The 22,925-nt window shown below is 42.8% G+C and overlaps 1 long non-coding RNA gene across 1 annotated transcript; it reads left to right on the top strand.

Moving 5' to 3' along the window:
- Positions 1-779: 779 nt before the first annotated feature.
- LOC147918014 (uncharacterized) lies at positions 780-3,837 on the top strand. The gene is made up of 3 exons (XR_015555553.1): positions 780-891; positions 3,569-3,648; positions 3,823-3,837. It is a non-coding gene; the product is annotated as an uncharacterized LOC147918014 (long non-coding RNA).
- The last annotated feature ends 19,088 nt before the right edge of the window (positions 3,838-22,925 follow it).

Raw genomic sequence — 22,925 nt, 5'->3', positions numbered from 1 at the left:
GTGCAAGGAATTGTTCAATCACTGGAGATACTAAGATGAAAAAGACACTGTCTAGTCTTTAGAATGGTCTGCTAGGGCAGGCAGATGAATGAACAGACAACGAGAAAACAGAGGGAAAAGCATTACAGTAGAGACATGCACAAGATGCAGGGCCAGCGTGGACATTCTCCTCCCCCCTCCACGGTAGTTAGGGAAGTGCTTGAGCAGTCAGGAGAGAGGGAAGGGAAGGGGAGTGATGGTGCTCAGGGCAAGCTACCCCAGGAGGCACCACTCTGGTATGCGGATTATTTCGAGCTGAAGGCAATAAGGACTCAGAGAACTCAGAAAGAATATTTGAGTTTCCCCTCTCAAACTGCCTAAAGAATTTAAAACAAAAGATCTGTTTCAAGAAAGAGTTGTTATCATGATGGCTGTAAAGATAATGTAGGATAGAGGTTACAATAGGAAAGGCACCAAGCCTCTTTTATCAAAAACTCTGTCTCTCTCTGACCACATTATCTATAGATGACCCTGAAAAGAAGTGTCTTCCTGCCCTCTGAAGTCCCAGGCCACTACCCACTCCAACACACTCCTCACCTTTAGCTGCAATACTTAAGCAAGCAGCTTAGACAGAGGGACGAGTTGCTCATTTCTGAGTTTCTCCCATGTATACATGTTAATAAACTTGGTATTATTTTCTCCTGCTAACCTGTCTTGTTGATTATTTGGCCAGCCATAAGAACCTTAAGGAAAAGGGCAGAGGGAGATTCTCCCTCTTCCCCCAACAGTTTTGGCGTAGTCGGCAGGATCCACACTGCTGGCAAGTTGCCTTCTCTGGCTGGAAGACCTGCCTTCTCCCTGGACTACTGCAGATGATGAGATACGGGAACGCCTGACGAAAGCCGGCAAAAGGTAAGCCTTCTTACCATGTCAGCCTCCCGGAATCTCTATCTGCGGGGTCCGGCGGAAGGAAGTGGTGAGAATTTTTTCTCTTTCTAAATTTAGATTGGCAGGAGAAAATATTTGGGAAACTAGTTTCTTGTGCTTTTAGTGACTCTTGGTTTAAATTTGGTAGAGTACTCTTGGTTTTGATCTTGATCCCTTTTCCTCCCAGAGTAGTCTCTGTCTTGTTCTGTGTCCTGAGAAAACTTGGCTTTGTGACCAGTGAGAATATTCTCCTTGGTCTCCACCATACAGAAGGTGCATTTACCAGAGTGCACCTTGGTGGCCAGTCGAGTAGACTGGGGTTCCGAACTGTCTCTTTGTCCGGCTGTGCCAAGCTCTCAGGGGAGTTTGTCATAAAGGGCCCAGTCCATAAGGGCTTTTGTCATCTTAACCTTTGTTGCTTGTTAGTGCTGGAAAAATCCCATTCCAGTATCACCTGCCTGGTGTCACAGATTAGCGGGTCTGTGACTAAAGGCGTCCCACACTATTGTGGGAGACCAAGATACTGTTTTCACTACACCATCCTTACCGCCTGTGCAATGAAGGTCTTTACTTTCTCTGAATATCTTTGGGAGTGAATTCTGTGGATCATGGGGGCTAAATCATCTGTGCCCTCACCAGGGACACCTCTTGTGTCCACGGTAAAGATTTATTCTAAGTGTGGAAAGTTACCTCCGGGTCTTTCCTTAAAAAGGCTTATTGGATTGAGTCACTATTGGAATAAATATACAAATGAAGATCCTAGTCGTCAATGGCCAGACGACGGATCCTTTGAATTGGGAAAACTTCTAAATTGGGGGAAAAAAAATGTTTTGAGAGCTCTCACATAATTATTTATTTGGTACCTAAGAAGAGGCCAGAAAAAGGAAGGGAAAAATTTGACTAGCCTTAAGACCTTGACTCAGCTTACAATTGAATTGAGAACATGTAAAAGTGTAAGTGTTGATAAGGTTATAAAGGTTAGAATGTTTGAGCTAATTTTATATAAAGAGGTTACATCAACTTTGCCTGAGTATGCTTTAAAATGTCTGACTGGGAATGCTTCCCTTGTCCAAAATTAGAAGACCAAGACCTATTGATAAAAGTCTTGATAAAAACTATGTCTAGAGGTATAAGAGGTGATGAAATTTACATGAAATTTTGTAGAAAAAAACTGATGTTATTTCTATTACAGAACTGGTTAACAAAAATAATAACTTAAATGATGGCTAATTTTATCTGATGTCTTATGAAGTCTTATAGGCAATCTAAATAATTATTGGGAACAAGTAAATAGTTGTGAAAAAGATGAACGTTGGATGAACTTTAAACAATAATTATGTGTTATGGTGGTTACAGCTTCCAAACTCTTTTTGGTAACTTAAAACTTTAGAGTTTTGTTAAATTTTAGGATAAAAATTCTCTATCATCATTTCCAAATAACATAAGATATTAGACATTAATTGCTAAATGTACATTTGTCTACTTTTGGCTTTTCATTACAGGAAAACACCTTTTAGGTGTTTTGGGTCTATTGGTAAACATGTCTTGTGTTTTATTAAAAGATTGTACTATAAAGTAACATATTTCTAGAAATTATGAAGTGTTTATAAATTTTCCAAGCCACAAGATACTAATGTAAAAGAAAGTTGATAATTGCTTACTTAGTTTTTACTTGCAAATTAAGGTTTCTAAGCGTTAAAATTCCTAATTAGTATATGTGATTGAAGCTACTAAAAAATTAAGAAAAATATGTCTGTGTACAAGGAAAGTAAGATGTATAAAAAAGATACAAAGAATGAAAATATTTTGTTTGATTGATTAAGAAAGATAAATTTGTCCTCAAGTACTAGGAGGGAAAAGAAAGACATGGGACAAATTCTGAATGTAAAAAGAAAGTTATAGAAGGTTTGTGGAAGAGGAATTCTGGAAAAGGAGTTTTTGCATGGTCAAGTTGGCTAAGATTGAAATAAATTTAATTAAGTAAACGAGTTTTAATATCAGAAGTAAGCTCATACAAAATTGTAATTTGGTCTTATTTCTCTTAAAAGAATAATTTGCTTAAACTTAATAAAGAGGTTACAAAAGATTTTTCTTTACCTTTGAGTAAGTCTACCTAAAAGACAGAAAATCTATGTTTTGTTAAAATAATTTCCTGTGTTCAAAAGACTGAGGTCTCGCTATTAAGGCTTTTTGGACTGTTAATGCTCTGTTTGCTTTAACTTTTTATATTTTTGACAAGCTCCCCAAAATTCATATCTAAATAAAGTCTTTTTTTTACTTTTTTTCTTTGGGAATTTTCAAAGGGCCCTGAAACTTCTCAAAGAAATTTGCTCCCTTCCTATAAGGAGGAAGATACTAAACTTGTTAGGCTTATTCAGTATGTTAAACTACATGGGAAGCATTGTCAGACAAGTGATGATAAACTTTCTTAGGTGGTATTACGTGGGCAAATGTTATTGACATAGGTGTTTTAAAATTGTATAACATTACTGAAATTCTGATCTGTCCTGGTTATCAGTCATAATTCTGGTTATTATTATTTTAAAGTGTTGTATGTCACAAAATTAACCAAATTTCTTTGTCAATTGCCATTTTGAGGTCTTGTTGTTTACAGACTTATTTCTTGGCTCTAATGCTTTTGCAAAAAATGTTTCAACTTCAGAAAAATTCATGGAAAGGACTCAGACATTTACACTGAAACACAGGTTTCTGACAAACTTTCTGATCATAAAACTGAACTTGGTAAAAAAATTACAGAAATCCGATGGAGAAACTGAGGACTTCATGAAGCCGCTAACAAAAAGAGTGGGATCAAGAATGGATTACACAAGACTGAATGAACTGATAAGGATGATTATAATTTTTATGATTTTTCATTTGAAGTATTGCTGAATTTTTAATGTTTTGTTTTTTCAGATTTAAGGAAAACTTTTTCTCTTTTCTCCTGAGCTAGCTATGACTTACAGCAATTTGGTAAATGCTACTTTTGTAAGTAAAATTGAAATATTTATCTTTTTCTCTCTACCTGATCCCTCCAGGATTTGGAAACTCTTAGTAGGTGAGTATTGTTGTTTTCATGGCAATATACTTATTTGCATAAGTTCAATAAGAATCTGTTCTCCTTATAACAGGACACAATTGGAAACACTGGTTATATTACCAAGGTTGTGACTGGAACATCATATTTGCGATATAACCATACAGCTTTTGAGGAATGAAGATTGGACTTCATGAAATAAAGCCACGTGGAAATATTGGCCTGATACCTTATGTTCCAAGCAGCACTTACCAGGATAAGTAAAGAATGTCACTTATCTGGCAGGTACAAGGAACCTCAAAATATTTTGGGGGAACCTCGGAAGAGAGGAATTCACCCAAATCTGTAGGTATTACAGGCGAAGTCTGATGACAAAATCCTTGGCTTGGCTTTCCTGGCCTTGAGAGGCCTGTGAAGTTCAATGTGAGATTCCTTATAAAAAGTTCCAGCAAAGCAGATTTAAAAGAGCCTATGTGATCAATTGCTATTCTTGCTGTACTTATGTAAATAATTGGGCCAACTCTATTGGAACTAGACTTATTTTGCGAACTAGTTAGTTTTAATTTGGCTATCTTTGATAAAAATGAGGGTTATTTTACAAAGAAAAATTATATTTCAGGAAAAACTATAGTATACATTTGTGGATATTAGATCCTAGTTTTGTTAATTGTCTTTTGAGGTTTTTGTTTTATATCTGTTGACTGGACTGGATCCTGATTTCTTCTAGTCTCCTGAAATATCTGGCTACAGATGTCCAAACTAACGTTTTTGATTTTTTCCATCATTTTCATTTGAAATCACTGAAAACTGAACCTGCCCTTTTTCCTGAAGCCTTACAAACTGAAGCTGATGGACTTGATATAAACTTAAGAGATTACCCAATGACATCATCAGAGACATTTTAAACTGCAAAAGATGCTTTGACGCTGACATCTAAAAATCTTCTTAACTGGCTGTCCTCTGAACTCAGAAACTGCTTTACAACTTGCTCCAACCATGAACCTTGTTTTTCTTTTGTTTACATAGAAATGCTTCTATTAAATACTTGATTGTTTGCTTTCACAATATAGGCATAACCTTTAGAGCCCACCTGCATCACCACCTTCTAAAATGAACTTAATTGAACTGATCTATTATCAGGACTAAGAAATGTGTTCAGTGAGATGAAACAATCTACCAACTCAGCTTCTGGACTATGAAACTTCTTTAAGTTTCAAAAGGACTGTGAAACTTCTAGGGAAGTTTCAGAGGAGGGAACTGATGGTGCTCAGGGCAAGCTACCCCAGGAGGCACCACTCTGGTATGCGGATTATTTCGAGCTGAAGGCAATAAGGACTCAGAGAACTCAGGAAGAATATTTGAGTTTCCCCTCTCAAACTGCCTAAAGAATTTAAAACAAAAGATCTGTTTCAAGAAAGAGTTGTTATCATGATGGCTGTAAAGATAATGTAGGATAGAGGTTACAATAGGAAAGGCACCAAGCCTCTTTTATCAAAAACTCTGTCTCCCTCTGACCACATTATCTATAGATGACCCTGAAAAGAAGTGTCTTCCTGCCCTCTGAAGTCCCAGGCCACTACCCACCCCCAACACGCTCCTCGCCTTTAGCTGCAATACTTAAGCAAGCAGCTTAGACAGAGGGACGAGTTGCTCATTTCTGAGTTTCTCCCATGTATACATGTTAATAAACTTGGTATTATTTTCTCCTGCTAACCTGTCTTGTTGATTATTTGGCCAGCCATAAGAACCTTAAGGAAAAGGGCAGAGGGAGATTCTCCCTCTTCCCCTGACAGGAGAAACACTGCATGCAGAGGAAGCAGCTGGAAGAAAAAAGGGGTGACAGGCGGTGGCCCACACAGGGAATTAGAATTGGTTCCGCATTATTGAGAGCAGGGGGTGCTCCTTGGATAGCGGCTATAGAAAGATTAGAGAGGTGAGTCTAAGCCCAAATCACAAAGTGTTAAAGCCTCAGTAATGAAACTGACATTTTCTGGCAGCAATGGGGACATCGTTGAAGGGTTAAGAATGGGAGCGATGTGTCCTAGAAAGCTGACTCTGGCAGCACTGGCAGGTGGGGCAGACAGGGTGAAGACTGGAATCAGGGAGGCCAGAGAGGAGGCTACTGTAGTAATGCAGGTGGAAAAGGGGGAGGTCTCAGTTAAGGCTTTCCATTTGGTCAGAGTAAAGACCAAAGCCATTTCAATGACCTCCCAGGCCCCCACAGGCTGAGCCATTACCTCTGTGACCTCATCTCCCACTCAGTCTTTCCTGGCTCAGCCACATTGACCTAATGGCTGATCCCAGGACATGCCTGTCATACTGATCTCGGGGCCTTTGCACTTTCTCTTTCCTCTCTCTGGCATGGTCTTCCTCCAATGTTCACATGGTTCACTCCCTCATCTCCTTCAAGCCTTTGCTTAAAGTCCCCCTTTTAATGAAGACTTCCTAGTCACTTTATTTGAAATAGTCTCCCCATCCTCCACTCCCTGTCCCACTTCCATGTTTTCTATCCATCCACCACAGTGTATCTTTTACTTACCTGTTTATTTTCTGTCTCCTTCCAGTAGAATAGAAGTTCCTTGAGGGCAGGGATGTGTCTGTTTCACTCACCGTCATATTTGTAGTATTTGCTGCAGTGGCTGGCACGTAGTAGGTATCAATAAATATTTGCTAAATGAGTGAATTATTGAATTCACGGATGAAAGAAAAAAACTCATGAAGGCAGGGGTTGTAGCAGTGGGGTTGAGAAAAGGGAAGAGTTGGGAAGAAGTTTAGGAGGGATTGCCAACAGGACCAGGGGGTGCTGAATGTGGGGCATAAGGGAGAGAGGAACTGAGGGCGACTCTTAGGCATTGGCTCACCACTGGGTTGGTTGAGCCATTCAGGCAGCTAGGACAGTGGTTTTAACTATGTTTGGAGGATCCCTGGGGGTGAACCCCTGGGGGTTTCCTGGAACTACTTCAGAGACCATGGAAGGGAAGAAGGGGAGAGCACCAACCAGAGAAAATCTGTATTTTCCTATTTTGTTTTTGGTTTCCTTGTTTTGGTTTGGTTTAATTTTTAAATCACTGAGATCAGAAATTATAACAGATTACAGTTACTGAGTTCTTACTATGTTCTGCATATTAGACTAAGTAAGCATTTAAAACTGGATTATCTCATTTTTTCCTCATGACAACTCAATGAGGACGACACTCGTCTTACCATCCTCTTTCTACAGACCAGGAAACTGAGTCACAAAAGAGATTAAGTGACTTGCTTAAGGTCACACAGCTATTGAAGAGCAGTGTGATTCCTGAATCCACCGTCTAAAGAGAAAACAGACAGGTGTAGACTGATTGAGAACAAAATACCACCTTTACTACAGATTAAAGCTCTCACATCTAGAGCAAAATGGGGCTGTTAACGTCGTTCCCACCAGCGCACCTGCCCCCAACAGCCGGCCGGAAGAAACCGAGGCAAACACCCGGCGCCTAGGGAGGGGAAGTGGGGGCCGAGGGGCCGGCGCCGACCAATCAGGAATGGGGGGCGGGGTCAGGCAGGAGCGTCCGCTCAGGCGGGTCCCTCCCCACCTAAGGAAATGTCCGCGATGGGAAAAAGTGCTCCTCAGGGCCAGACGGCGGTGCGCCTCCGTGTGCGCTCCCGCGTGAGAGCACAGGCGCCAGGTGGAGAGAGTTGCCAAAAATGGTGAGCAGTGGCCTGAAACCAGTAAACACCAACTGCTGGGAGAGAAACATTACCCGTTTTTGAAGATCTAAAACAAAGGACCTAAACCCCGGTCAAGAAGAAGGAATCATCAAAAAGAAATTGGTCTGGTGGGGACTGTGGGGAGCCGGCGCCCCGTCTGAAGTGCAGCTGCTGCCCCATCTAGCCACTTCTTGCCACCAGGGAATGTGGGCTCAGGGTTGCCCCATTTTCCAATTTTTAAAAAAAGCTATAAATCTGTATTTTTGTGTAAAATCATTTGACTTTTAAATGTTGCCAAAACTCCCTAAAACACTGTGCAGTTCAAACCAATACCCTGAGAGGGCCACATCTGGCCTGCAGACCATGATTTGTGTCCTCTGACAAGGATTCTTAACCTCTTTGGATCTTGAGAATGAGATGAAACTATGGTCTTTTCCTCAGGGAAAAAAAAAAGATGCTCGAACAAACACAAGAAATTGTGGATGTCCTTTGTGGGTGTCTCTGTGCCCCTGGAGTCACCCTTATCTAAAGGCATACTATGCAGAGGCAAAAGTGACAAGGGCTTCTTGTGAATAGACCTGAGGTCTGGGAAGGTACAAGCTCGCCCAGTGGTACCTGGGTGAGGCCTGTCCTAAATCTGAATGAGACGATGGAGTTTCTTGGGGTCCATACGTCTACCTCTATGCGCCCTGCTAATCACACTTCGTACCCACCTTTCCTCCTCAGTCTTGGTTAATTCCCTCCATGTCAGTAAATATGGGTCAGGAAGGTTGGTCAGGGGAGCAAGGAAGGGGCTGGGAGGCCTGGACACTGGTCTGGAGGAGGTGGAATAGCAGGTATGGAGGGAGTGAGGGAGGCTTGATAGACAGGGAGCTTTTGAACTGGACTTTGAAGGGTCGATAGAACTTTAAAAGAGGGAACGAATAGTTGTCCTGCTCTTGGGTGAGGAGGAGGGGTGTGGCTGGAAAGCTGGAATGCCCTAAATGCCAAGGCTGTCTGCACCTAGGACAGGTATTACACACAGGAGGCTCTCCTTCCAGCCACGCACGTGTCCCAGCCAGGCTCCTGAACTTTCACAGGATTGACGGTGATGGTAGATGACAGCCCATCTCCAGCTCAGCCTATTAAAGAATGTGGATCTGCCCTTCATTGGTAGCAGGGAGGAGCCCAACTCCATGTACTTGTCAGATAGCATTAACGTCGAGCTCCCTGCGGCTCAACATTTACCAAATGCTTAGTTGCAAAAAATAGCATTAATGGAGGCAAAAGACATGCATTCCCACCATTCCTCTGGATTCCCTAAGTCTTATCCGTGGATAAGTCAGACCTTCAGATATCTTCAGAGTTGAGTGCCTGAACACATAATTTTGGCCTCTGATTGGCTAGCTTTATACAACAGGGCTTCTCTACAATGCCACTCGCCTAACTATGTACTTATTATAAGAATGTTAAGGACAAGGTTCGCTTTATTAGGCAAGTTTCTATTTTTTGAATACTTGTCTGGCAGCCCCCAATGACTTGTGCCTCCTGGTAATTCATGTCTTTGTGTAGTCACCTCCCACATTGAATAGCGCTGCCCTGGGTATCCAATAGGGTATACCTGAAATGACGGAGTGTGACTTCTGAAGCTAGATCATGAAAGATACTGCACCCTCCACCATGTTCTTTCTTATACTTCCCACTCTGGGGGAAGCTGGCTGCTTGTCATGAGAACACTCAAGCAGCCCAATGGAGAGGTCCATGTGGTGAGGACTGAGGCCTCCTGCTTCCAGCCAGCCATGTGAGTGACCATCTTGGAAGCTGATCCTCCAGCCCTAACTTTTGTAAGATTTTTTTTTTTGGTACTAACTTTCATATCTGTAAATAACAAGCTTATACTGCTACTTCCTGATTTTTCTGTTTTAGGCATTGTCTATTGATTTCCCGCTTTTTCATTTTTATGGTGAAAAAAACTTAGCAGATTAAAAACATAAACGTTATTATCTCGCCTGGTCACTTTCTTCTTCTCTTCTCAATATATTATAGCATAAATTTGATCAACATTTATATTGATATTCAATGATTACATTGTTATGACCACATAAATGCTATTCCTAGCAGAGCTCTTAGTTTTTCTTTCTTGCACTATTTTATTTTTTTATACTGGGGGCAATTACTATGTTGTCTTTATGCTTAATTTCTACGTATTTATCATTATTTCATGCTGAGCTTTCCCGTAATTGTCTAAGCTCTTCAATACTTTCAAACATATCAGGTATTCTATCAGTTTCCTCTGGTGGAGACAGCTGTTTGGACACAGCTCCTGGAATGTTCTGGTGCTCTCTAGGCCTGCTGCATGGCTAATACTCTAGGATTTTCCTTTACTATCATTCTGGAGGTTTCCTTTGCCCCTCTTGTATTTTGGATTCCCTTTCTCTTGTATCTCAATACATTTGTTTTTATTTAAAACCACAGTGAATTGCATACTTCATCATGTTTCCTTTTTACATTGGCTGCCAGGAAGCTCAGAACTCAATCTATGACCATGTAAAGTAACCTATACAGAAACATATGGAATATATTTTGGCATTTTCACCTTACCCTTGGATTTATCCTATTTCTTCTAACTTTGCTTTTCTTTCTTATTCATGATCTCATTTTTTAAAAATCTTGTTATATTCAATCTATCTTTGTTAACCACCTCAAATCCCTTTACCCAAGAGAGACAGAAGCTAGAGTGTCAAAGTATTGAACACAAAGCAAAACTCTTGAAGAGGAGCCAAGAATCAGGGGCCAGAAATGAAAGAACACCAAAAGCCAAAGGAGCAGGAGTAAGTTAAAAATGGAGAGGTGGATCCAGAGTTGGGAGGCGGGCGAAGTGAGAGCAGGTTTAAACAGGACAGTTTCCCTGTAAATTAGTGAGGACTCTGAGCTTGCTTTATGGTTCAGCAGAGGCACTGAGTTGGGATTATGAGGGATGTCCACGTCTCGCTATGTCCTGTTACAGGCTGGACTCCTTGTTCCCCTCCCCGCCTCTCCTGGCTCCTGGCTCCGGGCCCTCCCTCCTGCTTCTCAGGCACCTCGGTGTTCTTGCCGTTAATAGAGGAAGTTGGGGAGAGAGGAAATGAGGGAGGGATGAAGTGGAACAAACTTCACAGTAATCTCATTAACAGATACCATCTTATTTTACAGGGAGCGAAAGCTGTGTATGCAGTATTATTTTAGGAAAGCTGGAAAACTCATTGCATCCAGGGAAGAGGTGGCCCTTCTTCTGTCCATGTGAATCCGTTCAGCTGGGCCCTGCACTGCACCCTCCTCACCTTCGCCAGGATCCCCTTCCATCAATTTTCCCTTCTCTCCCATATCTTCCATCTATTCCTCTCTCCCAGATCCTTTCCTCTGTAGATACTCAAGTTCTCATCCTTTAAAAATTGCTTCCTTGATTCCCTCTAGTCAGTTCTGTCTCCCTCCTTCCCTTCCCAGCCAGATCTCCTGAGTTTCTGCACTTGCCACCTCTACTTTCTCTCTCTGTTTCTCAATCTACTCTGGGGTGGATCTACTCCCTGTTGTGACCAGTGGCCTTTTGGTTGCTGTAGTCATCTCCGTCTTGATGTTATTTGACCTGCTTGCATTATCTGCTGACCCCGTGCTTCCTCCTCCTTGAAACCTCCCTCCTCCTCGATTTCCATGACTCACTTCATCTCTTCCTCTCTGGTCTTTTCTTCTTGCCTTCCCTCTGCAGTTCCAACTTCTCCACCCATCCCTTAAATGAATGGTCCATTCTTTGACCTTTTCTCTTTTCACATCTAAGTTCTCCCTCATGTATCATCTCCTCCAGTGGCTTTACATTTCAGTGCTGCCAAAGATAGATATTTCCAACCCAGGGCCCTCTCCTGAGTTGTGTAAGTGTGTATACAACCACCTTCTGCACTCTAAACTCAATCTCTCCAAAACTGAATTCATCACCTTGCCCAAGCCTGTCCCTTCTCCTGGATTTGCTATTCTGGAGAATGGTATTGTCAATTACCTTGGTTTCTGACAAGAAACCTGGAACATCATCCTTGACCCCCTCTCACCTCTCCTCTACCCCTACATCCAGTCAGACAACAATCAATGTAATCCCAGATTCATCTCTTACTATCTCAAGACCTTGGTTTCTTCTCTCCATGCCGTGGCCATTGCCCCCCGTGCTCCTACAACCTCCTAAATGGTCTTCCACCCTCAAGCTTCCCTACTATAACCCAGTCTCCTCATTGTGTCCAGGGTGGTTATTAAAAATGCATATCTGGGTGTGATGTGCTCCTTTGTAAAGTCACATCGGCTTCCGTGCATTTAGGGAAAATCCAAACTCTTTATCTTGGTCTCGCAGGCCCTTCAGAGCAGGGTCCTGCCTGTGTCTCCACCCTCAGCTATCCAGTCTCCTGCCTTGACACCATCTGTGCTAGCCTGTCCTGAGCTACTTGCTCCTTTAAGTCTCAGTGCCACAGAACTCTCTGGTTTCCTGTACCTAAAGTCTCGCCCCCCACCCTCTTCACCAGATTGAAGCCGGCTTGTCTTTCCAGCACAGCTCAAGCACCCCTCTTCCAGCCTTCGCTGCCCCAGCCTCCTCCCTGGGCCCAGGCTGGGTGAGGTCCCTCTTCTCTGGGCCCCCTGTCTTCCCCTCTATCAGACGCTATCACTGCACACTGTAATCATTCGTTTCCTTGTCTGTAAACAAGGGGTGTGAGGGAGGGACCTATGGTTTTAAGCTCTGTAATCCTAGTACCTGGCACAGTGTGGCCTGTTGTAGATGTTTTACAAATCTTAATTGAATGAATGAACAAATGAAACACTACATCGCAGAAGAAGGTGTTGGCAATACTCCTCTCTTACTTCACAAAGCTGATGCTTAACAATAAAACACTTTTTTTCCTTGACTTTCAGGTGCACAGGGTTGGATTAATCTACTCCTCCAGTGATATCACACTATTGGTCCATGAAAAACCCCTGCCGTTCATTCATTCATTCATTCATTCATTTTATTTCCATTCCTTAGTCCTATTACTGTTCTAATTTGTTTAATGTTGAATCTTTGACAAACGTGTATGATTGTTTTGTGAGCGTGTATTGTTAATTCATGTGAATAGTATTGTGGTTAGATAGCTCATTATGTTTCTTGCATGTTCTATTCAGGTCCATGTTTTTAGATCCAACCATGTTGCTCTGTACATCTAGCCTATTGCTTTTAACTGCTTCATTGTTCTCTTAAAAATAAACATTTAAACAGGTTTTTTTGTTCTCATTATTTTTTGGTTTGTTTTTTAATTTATCCTCATATCAACAATGTGCGGAAGTCAGGATGTATATTAACATCTTCATTTTACTGAGAAGGAAGCTGAGACTCAGAGAGGTTAAGCAACCTGCCCAAGTCACACAGCATTTTTGTGGCAGAACCCAAGTGGAGTCCCTCTAACACCAAGTTCAGGGTATGCTCAAGGATCACACCCCTTGCTCAGCATGGCTGTGGCCATTGCCATATCTAAGGACATGGGAGATCTGAGCTTGCCCTGACGTCAGGGGCAGGAGGGTCCCAGGGCAAACCTGACTGGGTGTCTTCCTCCTGCCGGCATTCCTGCCTCCTCAAAGTCAGGTTAAAATGAGTGTCCGGACAGCCAGGAGTGGAGGTAGGAAGGAGGACACTATAAAGGCAACAGCTTTGGGGGCGTTGGCGTTCATGCGGGCCAGGGTTGTGGGGTGATCGCTAATTGTGAATAATGGGCACGTGCCTCTCCCTTCTTCAGTCCCTTCCCTGAGCCACTGTTGAGTCGCCTGCAGGGAGATGGCCCTTGTCCCCACAAAGCCGAGTCCTCCTAAATTTACCCCATCTGCTCACCATCATCACTGCCTCTGTCTCAGGTGCAGGTTTCTGCTCTGCAAGTTCTCTGCGACATCTGCACTTGTTTTTCTAAATAATGAAAATAATAAAGGACAGTAAGTGAACATCCCAGAAGAAGCCAGGTGAAGCCTCTGTAGATCCTACCATGAGGGAGAGTTTCCAGGGCTCAGGCCACTGCCTTTCACCCCTGTCCTCTCCCCACTACTGGAAAAATATGTAATTACAGTCACAATTAATATTTGTGATTAATCACAAACACACTGTTTAGAGAGTATCTATTACATCATTTAGTACTCACATCTCCAACATTTGTTGTAACTACTCTCCCCTTTTTAAAGTTGAGAAAATTGAGGCTCAGAGAGGGTAAATAACTTTCTGAAGGTCACACAGCACAAAAACTAGCACATTTGGGACTCAGATCTAGATCTTCTGATCACAGATGCTATGCCTTATCCTCTACACCCTATCAAGGGCAGATGAGTTTCTCTCTAGGAGAATTCCAAGTTGATGCTCGAGACGCAGCATGAAGATGATCCTATAAAAGGAAATGGCTCATATCTATCCAGCAAGTACCTTAACTAGAGCAACAGTATCATCCATCATTTAGCAACTATGCCCCGAGCCCCTGCTGGGTGTGCAACCAGCTCGATGTAAGTGAGAAACTTTCAGATCTCCTTCTGTCTTCAGAGCAACAAAGCCATCTCCCAGTGAATCACAGATGACGAATTAAATACACGCTCTCCTGGGCTCCCTGGTTAATTCTTTCTCAAACCAGGCAGGGGTCGGGGGCGAGGGTGGAGTTGTTGGACGATGGAAAGAAAGTGGAGGAAGAACAAAAGAGAGGAATAAAAGGAATGGAAGGGGAGAAAGGGAGAAAAAAAGAAGGAAGGAAGGGAGGGAGGGAGGGAAGGAGGAAATGAGGAAGAGAGGAAGGGAGGAAGGAAGCAAAGTTTACCCATTTTCTTCAAGGAAAACAGGTAAATTTTCTAAGTCTCCATTAAAGTTAGGTTTGCTAGAATTTTACCAAGTTCTCTCAGGTGTGTGATCCTATTGAACCTCATCAAGACCTTGTGTTTCAAGTAAAATATCACTACCCAACTTTACAAATGAGGAAGCTGAGATTCTTGGAGATTAGGGATCATTGAACCTTCGAGAGAGCCTAGAAGAACTGGAAAGACCTCGAGTTTCAATGCCCAACAGATCCACCTATGAATTATCGACATGGTCTTTGTCGAGTTACTTAGCATCTCCGAGCTTTAGTTTCCTCTTCTGGAAATATGAGGATGATAATAGCACCAATTCCTTAGGGTTATTCTGAGGATTAAATATGATATTTCATGGCATATAGAAAGAGTTCAATAGATCTTGTTTCTATTGTTTCTGTATTATTATCATTACTATCACTACTATTACTAAAGTAATATTTAAGATATTTAATAAAAGTAGTATTTAAAATAACATTGGCAGTACTATTACTTATAACAGTATTCATTCAACAGATATTAATTCCTCCTACATGCCCCCACTTCCCTAAGGTGTCATAGCTAGGAATGGTTTTAACTTTAGAACCAATACTCTTCTCCACTTTCTTGTTGCCCCCTCTTTATTTAGCACCTTAAAAATGCAACTAGATTATACTGTATAGCTCCAAGACACTAATATTCTTTCCTTTTCAAACAAGACATCCAGGTATGTTAAGATCAATTCTTCAGAATATCTAATTATCCTCTGCTGTATGGGGAAGGAGCCATGAGCCATCCATATTACAGCCTAGTATCCCAGGAAATGATGTTTCTTCTAATTATTTTTGTCTGAGTAGACAATAAATTCTGTACAAACAATAAACTAGGAAGCCTGAAAATAATGGGCAGAGTTTAATGTTGAAATTAATCTTAAAGCAAAGTTAATCAACACGTAATCAACTTTGAGCTACAAAGTGATTAGGTATAAATGAAAGCTATTTGTGTAAATGAAAACAGTCAGTAATATTTTGTGTAATCAAGCCAAGCACTTGCAGGGGCATCTAGTGGAGAGCAGCAGTCCTGAACGTGGGTGGGTAATACAGTTATAGCTCCCGGTGCCTCTAACTTGCCTGAGGAAAGGATTGGCCCCTGAGTCCCTGAGATGCTTACCACAATACTGGGCAGTTCTAAGTGTTCAATACGTGTTCGCTCCTCCTCTTCCATGTCTATTTCTTCTTCTTTACCTTCCCTCTTCTTCTTCTTTTTCTTTCTCCTGAGGAAGATTTGCCCTGAGCTCACATCCACTGCCAATCCTTCTCTTGTTGTATATGAGCTGCTGCCATAGCATGGCCACTGACAGGCAAGTAGTGCAGGTCCAAACCCCAGAACCGAGCCCAGGCTGCCACAGCAGAGCGTGCTGAACTTCCACTAGGCCACCAGGGCTGGCCCTCTTCTTCTTATTATTATTATTTCTTAGCCTTCACTAAATTGTCCCAGGACCACTACCTTAGTTCTCAGTGTCTGAGAGTGAGTAATTATGAGCTAGGGGTTCGGAGACCCCTGTTCAGACATTTGTAAGGAAAACAAATCTACTCTGGAAAAAATGATTCTAGGATTCCTTACAAAATTCTAATAACACACGATACTTTCTCAGATAAGAAAAGCAATAAATAAAGAGCCAGATTATAGTCTTTTTTTTTTTTTTTAATGAGGAAGATCAGCCCTGAGCTAACATCTGCCAATCCTCCTCTTTTTGCTGAGGAAACCGGCCCTGAGCTAACATCTGTGCCCATCTTCCTCCACTTTATATGGGACGCCACCACAGCATGGCTTGACAAGCGCTGCGTCAGCACGCGCCCGGGATCCGAACCGGCGAACCCCGGGCTGCAACAGCGGAGCACGCGCACTTAACCACTTGCGCCACAGGACTGGCCCCTATAGTCATTTTTAATATTCCAAGGTTGCTGGAGTTAAGGGAACAGAACAGCAACAGTGGTAAAATGAAGAGGTGGCCCTCTGTTCACACAGGGTAACAATGTGGTGTAGGTACTTCTGGGGACTGCTGCCTAGCCCTTAGTGACTCTGTGCCTGAGAATCCTCCCTGCCTCGCCCTGTCCACTCATTGGGATGATTTCCCAATATGTACGTGTTCATTTGGCTGGGATTGGAATGGATCAGGAGTGGGTACAGGACTCGAGCTGAGCCAGTCAGGCTCTCTCCTGGGAACATGGAGCTGCGATTCAGGGACAGTGAGTTCCTGTACGTGGCTTGAACTGAGAACATATAAACTTGAGATTTGAATGATGGCTATCAGGTAGAGAGAAGCAGGAAGAGCCACTCTGCAGAGAGAGAGAAGAATGAAGTAGAAGTACAGAGAGAAGCAGAGACGAGTGTCTATGTGATCCTAGAGTGGAAGAAAAACAGAAGATGGCTGATTTGGGGCCTGAGGGTTTTCTAGCTCCTGGTGTAGATCTCTCCTGAGACCCATGTCCTCTCCCTCATCCCGGGTTCTGTGAGATACTCTTGTATCCGTATAATCCATTTTTGTATTTGGTTTAAGCTAGCTCAAATGAGCTTTTGTTATTTGCAACCAAAAGAACCATAACCAAAACACATTGCCCAGGATTGCTTTCCCAACACCTTTTACCAAAGGAAGGGGAATTTGGATAGTTTTGTTGACAGGTAATATTACTCAAAATAGACACTGCTGCTTCCTTCTTAGAGGCTAATGCCAAGCTTACTCAAGTTTCTTTAAATCACTTTCCTCCTTCTCCTTTCTGATCTGGAGTAATTAGGCCAGAGGGGGAATGGGTGAATGTTGTGACAGTGGGACCAGGACAGGATACGAGCATCTGTATTGGGGACTTTATGTCCTGTGTGATGTTGTATTCTCGGAAAATCTGTAGCTGCCCAGGACTCATCGCTGAAAGCTCAGGGTGTCCTCTCATCTGACTCTGCTTCCTGCAGACTTTTCAAGCGTCTAAAGGAACCTGCTGCCACAGGTCTTACTGCTGGACCTGGATACCCCTCATGCCAGTGGATCGGGAGTTAAGAACAGCTTTTGGAGGGGCTTTAAAGTCAATGGGACAGCAAAGAATATCAAAGGGAATGGAGAAATCAATTTCCAAGAAATGCAAGTCCACTTCCGTTTAGGACAAATAGATGCAGTGTATCCGAGAACAGCACCAAGTACGGACTTAATTAAAAAAAAAAAAATCCTTAGTTTTCTTCTACGTCCCCTGCGGCAGAAAAACTCATTTTCCTAAGCAGTTTGAGTGGAAAATGATGCAGAATGACTGGCAAGGGGCTTCAAATGTGTTCTCTGTGTTGGAAGTAATTAAAAATCCAGAAAATATTTGCATGTGTGAGCTCAGTTAGGACAGCGATGTCCCAAGTTTGGGGAAGGTCAAGCTTACATGTGTATGGAGAATGAATCTGTCTCACTGAACAGAGACTTCCTCTAGAGGAAAGGCTGAGAACAAATTTCTCAGTGTCATCTCTGCAAAGTGTGTGATGGATTTCTGAATGTGAAATCCTTGGACCACCCAGAAAATTCTATATTCAAAAAGATCAGAAATTCTAGAAAGAAAGTTTCTCTGGTCATCTAACCAGAAAGCATTTGGTGAGCACCTTCTTGAGCCACAGCACGGAACTGGGAACAGAAAAAGACATGAGAGAGTCACCAAAAGCACAGCTCCCACTTTGAGAACCTTAATGGTTCCTCCATGCATTCAGGCAGCATTTATGGAGCACCTGTTACATGCCAGACACTATTCTAGGCACTGGAATAAAGCAGTGAACCAGAGTAGATGAGGCCCCTGCTCCCACGGAGTTTACATTCTAATGGAAAGAGAGGAAAAACAAGCAAGAAAGTAAGTTAATATGAAATAAATATATATGCTAATTTTCAGAGAACAAAAGAAATAAAACAGGATAATGCGGTGGAGTGGGGTTGGAGGAAGGGACTATTTTAAATATGGTGGTCAGTGAAGACCTGTGAGGCCTGAATAAGAAGGAGGCAACTAAGTGAAGCTCTGGGGGAGAGCGTGTTAGGTGAAGAAAACAGTACAAAGCCGGGGAATATTTGAGGACCACAAAACAAGCGGCACAGCTAGAGTGATAGTCCATCAGGCTACAGAGCGGGGTAAAGGCCAGATCGCCCCAGCATCGCAGAGCGTGGGAAGACTGGAGTTTATTCTAAGTGTCATGAGAAGCCTTTGGAGGGTTTTAAGCAGGAGAGTAATATGATCTGAATTGTTTTAAAATGTGAAAGCCCACCTGGCTGCTTTGTGGAAAATGGACTCCAGGATAGCAGGAGTGGAAGCTACTGGGAAGGAGACTAGTTGGGCTAGAGTAGTAAACTCAGAAGAGCGATGTTGGTGGCTAGGACCAGGCTGATGGCAGTGGGGACAGTGAGCTGTGATTGAATTCAATATACAGCCAGAGGGGAAGGGACTTGCTGGAGGTTCCTGTGTTCGGGATGGGTGGAGGAGTTGAGGATGACTCTTAGGATTTCGGCCTGAGCAAATGCACAGAGCCACCAAATAAGACTGGGGAGAAGGGAGAAGGAGCTGTTTTAGTGGGAAATTGGAGAAGAGGTTTGGAGGGGGAAATGATGAGTACTATTCTAGACATGTTAAATTAGAGGTGCTTTATCACACAGCTTGGTTGGACAAACACATCATAAACAGGCAGAACAACTCAAGTAGTATAGAAAGCTTGGTATCCACAAGAGGCCTCGAATTTATAAAATCCTCTTAACACTTAAGACCCTTACAATAAAGGGTCCTGTACCTCAAAGCTCCAACTCCACTATTCAGCTGGATCATTTTGGGCATGTACTTAACTCCTAAAACCTTATATATTATTGTAAAACTTGGATAAAATTAGTATCAACTTCAGAAGGTTGTAGTGAAGATTAAAAGAGATTCTGCACATAGAGTACTTAGCACAGTTCTTGGTACATGGTAAACATTCAATAAATACTAGCTATTGGTAACTGTATTTGTTTCCTAGGGCTGCCCTAACAAAGTACCACCAACTGGGTAGCTTAAAACAACAGAAATTTATTGTCTCACAGTTCTGGAGGGTAGAAGTTTGAAATCAAGATATCATCAGGGCTATGCTCCCTCTGAAACCCATAGGAGAGAATCCTTTCTTGCCTCTTCTAGCTTCCAGTGTTTGCTGGCAATCCTCGGCCTTCCTTGGCTTGTAGATGCATCTCTGCAATCTCCACCTCTGTTGTCACATGGCTGTCTTCTCCCTATGTGTCTCCGTATCTTCACATGGTGTTCCCTCTGTGTGTGTCTCTCGCCTTTTCTTATGAAGACACCAATCATTGGATTGGCTCACCCTTCTCCAATATGATCGTACCTTAACTAATTACATCTGCAAGGACCTTATTTCCAAGTAAGGTTACATTCTGAGGTACTAGAGGTTGGGGAGAGGGGCACAATTCAACCCATAATGGTAGTATAATAATGTCACTGATAAGTTATTTCCATATCTTGATAGAGGGTCCTGCCAAACAGAACCACTTACAACCAGTTCTTCCAACTCCTGTAATGGTCTTTGTCTCTAATGAAGAACTTGATTTTATATGGTTGGCATTTTAACAGAAAGAGAGTTGAGATGAGCTATTTATACCTAGAATCATGGAATTTTTATAGTTTGAAGAGATCAGGAATAACTTAGTCCAATGCCTTCATTTGTGATTGAGAAAACTGAAGCCTAGAAATGTGATATGATTTGGCAGAGGGCACATATCTGGACAGCAGTTAAGCCAAGTCTAGGAAGTTTGTCTTCTCACATCTAAGATGATATTTCCCCCACTATACTTATTTGGTCCTATAGTAAAATAGCAATTGAATTTCACTACCTTCTCCCCTTCCTAATCATGTCTCCTCTTCCAATCATCTCACCTACCTAAGGTCCAAACCTATCTCTAAGAGGAAACAGCATACAAGAAGATCCAGGAGTCAGGAGAGGGAAAAGACACCTCCTTGCTTCTTCAACTGGATTCAGAACATGTATTTTTCACTTCCTATTTGTCTCTGGAGAGGTTAGGCAGCAACTGAGAGGTTTTAATGTATAAAACTCTAAATAAATGTGATGGGTTGTTATGACTTCACCTATAGGTCCTGCAATCTGGGAATGATGTTATTTCAAGGCACTCATTCTTTAAAAAGAAATTCTAGTGTAACAAAACAAGTTGGAGTTAGAATTTCTACAGTTTCAGTAAATCAAAGGCTTCAATGTCATATCAGTTTGGATGTTTTCAGCTGCAAGTAACAAAATAGCTGAATGAAAGTGGCCCAAAACGAGGCAATTCATTTCAAGGTTGCTTAACTCAGAAGTTCAACAAGTTCAGGGGGCCTGAAGTGGCTTTTTAGGAATTCTGTGGTCACAAGAGGAATGCAGCAGCTCCAACGGTAATTGTGTTAATCATGCTTTTCTATTTTCTGTATTTCTGATGCTTTGACCTCTTGGACCCTTGTTGGTCCTAGAGAAACTGCACTTCTCAGGGCTACTATCTCTAATTCCTAGAGACAGTAAACTTCTCACCTGCAAGCATGCCTTTCATATGCAAACCAACCAATCCAGAGCCCATACCCTATACCCCATCCACCTGCTTTATCAGGCTCTCACAAGGCTCTTACACTCTGGGCCACCATCTACCTGCTCTAATCACCCTGGGGCCAGGTACCAGGCAACAAGGGACAGCCCCTGGGCCCCAGAACCCACTGAAATTATTCAAACTAGCCAATCCTAAACCTGCCTACACTACCTCACCTGTTCTGTTCTGCAGAAGCTGCAATAAAGGCTCTTGTCTACATTTTCCCCTGCTCCCTCTCCCTCCCTGATGACCCTGGTGCTTCCCCATGTGGCCCTCCTACCTGTGTGGTGTGGCGTGCTCCCTTCTCTTGGGAACTGTGAGTAACAAATTATCTTTTCAATGGTAATCATTTCCTGATCTGTGGGCCTCACTATACATGAAAAATAATAAAATCTACATTTTAAAAACAGTAACATCCTCACATGACAAGTCCAAAACATGAATGGGCTGGGGAAGGAACACCTTCCTTTAGCACAGGGGGAGGGGGAATATCAGAACTAAATCTGAGTTTTGATGACAAAGGTAATGGAGGGATCTTGGCTGTTGGGTAGGCAATCCACATCGTCTGTCACAACCCCTAAAGGAATACAAATGAGAGAAAAGATCAAAATTGGGTCGATCTAATCAACAAAGGCTTTCTAGAGTGCATGAGCTTCCAGTGAGATTTAGAAGTCCTAAGTGGACTTGGTGTGTGTGGTATGAGGAAGTGAGAAGGCAGTAGAAGCAAAAGAGAAACAGAAAGCAAATGAATTGTACCTTGCTGATGATGGTAAACAGATGGGCTTGATGTGAGTAGAGAGGTAGCCTTGGCCAAGGACACTTGTTTGAATATCCTGGTCCTTCTTGATTTTAAATCACTTGCCTTTGGAATGGAAGAAGATAGACATCTCATCAAATGAACCAACTGGCTTCAAGGAACACGAATCCATCCCCACTCAGGAGTCCTGGCTAATGATGCTACAAGACATCTGTGACAAGGAACAGTGGGTCATAAGATCTATTTCTGCCTCCTGCCTATGACTCAGGGGATGACTCAAGGTGAATCTCTACCCATCTCCAAGGCCCCGGCTCCCATCCATGAAGCACAGAAGACAACCTCAGTATTTCCTTCCCGGCAAGGTTGGCTGTCTCCAAAAGGGCCCTGCAAGGACCACCAGTCTGCCCTCTCTGCCCGCCCCCAACTCTCTGTTCTCCCTTTCTTGCTCTTTCTCCCCCTCCCACTTCCCCACTTTATTTTCCTTTTTCTCCTTTTCCAAATAGCACTGCTCCAAAGCAACCCAGGCATGTGTCCTGGGGATGGCTCTGCAGGCTGCCCCTGAGCTGCGGGAGCAGGCCTGCGATCGCTTCCTATTAGCAACTCTGTTTGCAGGATAAATAATGTGAACCTGAGTGCTGGCTCCTGTGGGCTGGGGCAGATTTCCATTTTGCAGAGGGTCAGCTTCCATTCCATTAGGAGGGGTTTGAATGTTAACGGGCGTTCCTCTCCAGGTGCCCTTCTCCGTTCTTTACAGAGCACCAGTCCAGGGGTGGACCTTTCACTGGAATCCTACAGAGAGACTATTACTCTTCTCTTTGTTTTCCTTACAAATTAGTTTCTAGATTTAATGGTCCTGGTTGCTGAGCAGACTTAGAAAATTGGGGCGGAGGGTGGGGTGGGGTTAGCTGGAGCACCCATTATGGGCCCTTGGTTATTGGCAACCTCCGGGTGTGTGGGGCTTGGGATTTAGGTGGAATTAACTCTCATTGGTTTCTTGGAGACTTGGGGGATAGGGGTGGGCCTTCTCCTCCCCTGGAAGGAATTATGTCTGTTGTTATTGCATATTTAAAAAATTTGTAGAGGTTGGGGCACTAGAAAAAACTGAG

This window comes from Ceratotherium simum, chromosome 2 (assembly GCF_057802395.1).
Source record: "Ceratotherium simum simum isolate JZ-2026a chromosome 2, ASM5780239v1, whole genome shotgun sequence".
Taxonomy (NCBI): Eukaryota; Metazoa; Chordata; class Mammalia; order Perissodactyla; family Rhinocerotidae; genus Ceratotherium; species Ceratotherium simum.
Note: the sequence above shows the minus strand (reverse complement) of the source record. Positions and strands in the feature narration are given on the sequence as shown.